Source organism: Otolemur garnettii, unplaced genomic scaffold, assembly GCF_000181295.1.
Source record: "Otolemur garnettii isolate 467f Iridium unplaced genomic scaffold, OtoGar3 scaffold00167, whole genome shotgun sequence".
NCBI lineage: Eukaryota > Metazoa > Chordata > Mammalia > Primates > Galagidae > Otolemur > Otolemur garnettii.
The window spans coordinates 2,747,222-2,751,832 of NW_003852562.1; the positions used below are offsets into that span (position 1 = coordinate 2,747,222).

Sequence of the window (4,611 nt, forward strand, 5' to 3'; positions counted from 1 at the left end):
ATCAGTTAATTCTTGCAAAGTGGTTATTTATGAGTACAGTGTATGCTTGATAAAAAATGATTATTGTTACAGTGTTCTATGCTAGCAGGTATTCAATATATATTGGACAGAAGCATTGATAGACGACAGATGATATGAAAAAAACTGAAGATAAAAGTAGAACAATATTCACTATAACCAATAAGACTTGGTTTTTTATCTGATGAACTTCAAACTTGTAGCGAAATTCTTGACAACTACTATAACTTCTCTTTGACCGCAATAGCTATGAGATAATTACATTAACACTTTCTTCCCCTCTTCAAACAGACATGAAGATTCATTCTATAATATTTTCATTTAAATATTTGAAGACTGTTTTGCAGATATAAAATATTACTTTTCAATATCTTAGCCTTTGTCCAAGGCTTCTCAGAAAAATGGGGGAATACTTCTGATGGAATCCTCAAAGAACTGAATACTGTATTCTTTGTTCAACTTGGCAGATTTAGGGTGTCATGGTGCCAGCTGTGTAATATGGAATTTGACATCTTTGAAAGCACAGATAGTGAAGACAGATGCAGGCCTTATTGGGAGACTGTGTCGAAAAGATCAAAGGATGATGACAATACCTTTTAAGGAAAGTGCATTGTCCTGCCATATATTTTAAAGTACCCAAATACAACAAGCATATGTTACATGAAATTGTTACCTATAAAGGCATCAAAGTGATGCCTAGTTGAATTCAAAGTTATCCCAACTCTAAGATCAATATCTTTAAGAGAAATAAACCCAAGGGTTGGGGCAGATGTTTAATGCACAGCCCAGAGGAATAAAAATGTATATCAAACATTGATTGATTAAGTAATTTCTGCAAAATCTGCATGTAAGTGATACATCACAGGGGCTGAGTTATTAGAGGACAGTGTCCCAGGCCTTGTGGAACAGCACAAGCCTTTTGAATTTATAACACACTGAAAGAAAGAGTGGAAAAGAACTGCAGGGAGAAAATCTACTATTCCATTTATGTGGTTTGATAAATTGTGACTTGTGGAAAGTGTTCGTTTCGAAGCCAGTGTGTTTTATTTTATGAGTTTCTGCCTTTGCCTGTCACATTTAACCACATGTTCTGCAGAGGAAGGTGAAGGGGAGTTGTAAGAGCTCTGTCTGTTTGCCTCCCAGACGCAGAATGGCCTTGCTAGTGCATTTCACACTGGGTGGCTTTTCTCCCCTCACAAGATTGCTGTCACTTCAGGCCTTGATCTATACCCCAAATCTTTGAAAAATGATGTTAAATTATTCCAAATGACAGTTTTCATGTGATTTCACTTCAAAGGCTTTTGAAGCTAAAAGGAGCCATAGAGATCATCTAGTGACAACCTTCTTATTTTGTAGATAAGGAAATGGAGACTTAGAAAGACTATAAGCCTAGGCCAGGATTATGCAGCCAGTCCCTGGTCAAGTGAGAACTGGAATCTGGTCTGTCGAACCCAGACCAACACCTTGTACCTATTTGAGCTAATGTCATTGCCAGTTAGGTTGGATGATACCATACATACTGCACTTGCTTGAGTATCTAATTTATTACCTAAAAACAACTTCAGTCATTAGGAAAACTCCAACACACCAACAAAGTAGTGATGTGCAAGGCATAGTTGCTCATAATAAAGATATAGGCAAAAAGCCTAAAATGTGGGCTGCTCTGCTAATTTGAGCAAAAATGTCAGTTCTCATCACAGAACGCTCTTGAATGAGCAAGGGAATCAGTGTAAAAGATTTCAAACTCATTTGGCCTCACCTAAAATATTGATAAACCTATTTCAATTCTCATTTTGCAAGACCTGACAATGAAGTTTGCAAAGTTGCTACTGTGCATGTATGTTGGCAGCACTATACAAACAACTCAGTGAAGTCTCATAACCTGGTATATGAGTGTCTCATAGTTGTGTCCATGTCATGTGTAGTGGTGTCCTGCTAAGTCGTGTCCATTTTTATTGTTGCATTTTCTTGTGTGCTATTGTGAAAATGTTGGAGCTTGAATTAGAACAATGAAAAACACTAAAATCCCCAAGAATATTGGAGCTTGAATTAGGACAACAAGCAAACATTCAATTTCCTGTTAAACTTGGCAAAAGAGGAAGTGAAATCAGGAACATGTTAGTCCAAGTTTATGAGGATAATTCCATGAAGAAAATGACAGGATACAAATGGTTTAAATGTTTTTCTGAGGGGTGAAAAAGCAACACTGATGAAGAGAGGTCAGGACAGCACGCAATGAGCAGAACTAATAAAAAAAATTGCAAAAATCCATCAAATTATGTGTCAAAATCATCAGCTGACTTTGAGAAGGATGGCAAACCAAGTAAATGTAGGGAAAATTGTTCCATGGCTTTTATCATAGACTCACTTTCTGCTTGAAGGACCTAAAGAGTCACGAGAATGGCGAGTTGTGTGCTGCAGGACGGCAGAAAACCGTCCTCCAAGAGAGAACGTAATGTGAGGTATGGCAACACCAGGCCTCATGGTTATGGTAAAGATTCTCTAAATTCCAAAGGTCTCTTGACACTGGAGGCAAAAGTCTTGCTGAAGGTGAGTGGTTTTGCAAAAACAAGGTGGAGACATTCTATCTGATCTTCTCCACGTTGTCCCTATCCCTGCTGGTGTCTGATAATCAACCTTTACCTACCTCTTCTTGCTTTTTGATAAACAATATGGACTGAGGTTTGCTCGAGTGGAGTCTTCCCTCAGCTCCTCAGTCCCTCGGCAGAGACTCTGTGTCAAACCCGTTCATTTCTCACACTGAAATCTCCTCACTAAATATCAATAGAGAAATGGGAAAATCTTGGTGTGAGAAGGTGTGTGTAAAAATGGTCCCAAAGGAGCACTAAAGGCAAAGAACAAAGCAAAGGAATCAGAGTTTTCAAGATCTTTTGGAGAGGCAAGACAATGTTTTGGGCTGTGTTATCACTGGTGATACAACATGGTTGTGCTAATATGACCCTGAAACAAAACATCAAAGTGCACAATGGAATTTAGTGAATTCTCCACAACCAAAGATGTTCCTTTAGACCAAATCAAGAGTCAAATAGTGTTGATATCCTTTTTTGATATCAGAGGGATTATTCATTACAAATTTCCTTCATGTCTATTATATACCCTTTAATCTTATTCTCAGCGATAAGCAAAAGGATACTCTGTATGTGTGAACTTGCAATGCAGCTGCAGCTAAAAGGAAGAAAAGAAAAACTTTCTGATACCCACAAAAGATTAGATTTCACACAAGATGCGTATTGAGAGAAAGTACTGGCTTTCTGTCCTCTCTCTTTCTGTCTCTACATATATATGTGTATACACCTCTAATTTATATATCTGTTTACATACATAATATATTAAGTTATTTAGTATGAAATGTCTGATTTCCTTAACTACTAAGTTTGACAGTACTTATCTCTGACATTTCACTTTGACACTTCTTGTTTTATTTATTTGTTATTATTATTTTTTCTTTTTGCAGTTTTTGGCCGGGGCTGGATTTGAACCTGCCACCTTCAGCATATGCGGCCGGCGCCTTACTCCTTTGAGCCACAGGCGCTGCCCACTTCTTGTTTTATTTTTATTGTGCAGATACTTCTTCATTCTTCCAAGTGCACATTTTGACTTGTGATAATCTTTCTATATTTTCAGGGCAATTTTTGTGAAACCATGGATAAGTGAAAAAATTGTGTTCTTTTTGAATATGGGTTCTGTTGTGGAACTAAAGCAGCACAGACAGCTCATGATATCAATGAAGCATTTGGGAAGGATGTGGCTATGGAATGCACTGTATAGAAAAGGTTTGAGAAGTTCCATTCTGCTCAGACAGTCTTTTCACAAGATGGCGCCAAAAGTGAAGAAGGAAGCTCCTGCCTCTCCCAAAGCCGAAGCCAAAGCAAAAGCCTTGAAGGCCAAGAAGGCCATGCTAAAAGGCATCCACAGCCACAAAAAAAAGAAGATCCGTACATCACCCACCTTCCAGTGGCCAAAGACTCTGAGGCTCCGGAGGCAGCCCAAATATCCTTGGAAGAGCACCCTCAGGAGAAACAAGCTTGACCACTATGCTGTCATCAAGTCCCCCTGACCACTGAGTCTGCCATCAAGAAGATAGAAGACAACAACACACTTGTGTTCATTGTGGATGTCAAAGCCAACAAGCATCAGATCAAACAGGCTGTGAAGAAGCTTTATGATATTGATGTGGCCAAGGTCAACACCTGGATCAGGCCTGATGGTGAGAAGAAGGCATATGTTCCACTGGCTCCTGATTATGATGCTTTGGATATTGCCAACAAAATTGGGATCATCTAAACCAAGTCCAGCTGGCTAATTCTAAATATATAACTTTTCACCATTAAAAAAAAAAAGAGAGAGAAGTTCCATTCTGGTGATTTTAATCTTGGAAGTGAGCCATGTGGTTGACCAGAGACCAAGGTGGATAATGATGAGCTGAAATCTACAATGGAAGAGAATCCATCTCAGCCCATGTGTGAATTAGCAGCAAGGTTTGACCATTTGAAACAAATCACCAAGGTAAAGGAGCTGTTTGAATTAAATGAGTGTCAGAAAAGAAGTCACCTGGAAGCTTGTCTTTCTTTG

General features: G+C 38.6%; 1 pseudogene; it reads left to right on the forward strand.

Annotated features, from left to right (window-relative positions):
• Positions 1-3,853: 3,853 nt before the first annotated feature.
• On the forward strand, positions 3,854-4,323 carry LOC100952463 (annotated as a pseudogene).
• The last annotated feature ends 288 nt before the right edge of the window (positions 4,324-4,611 follow it).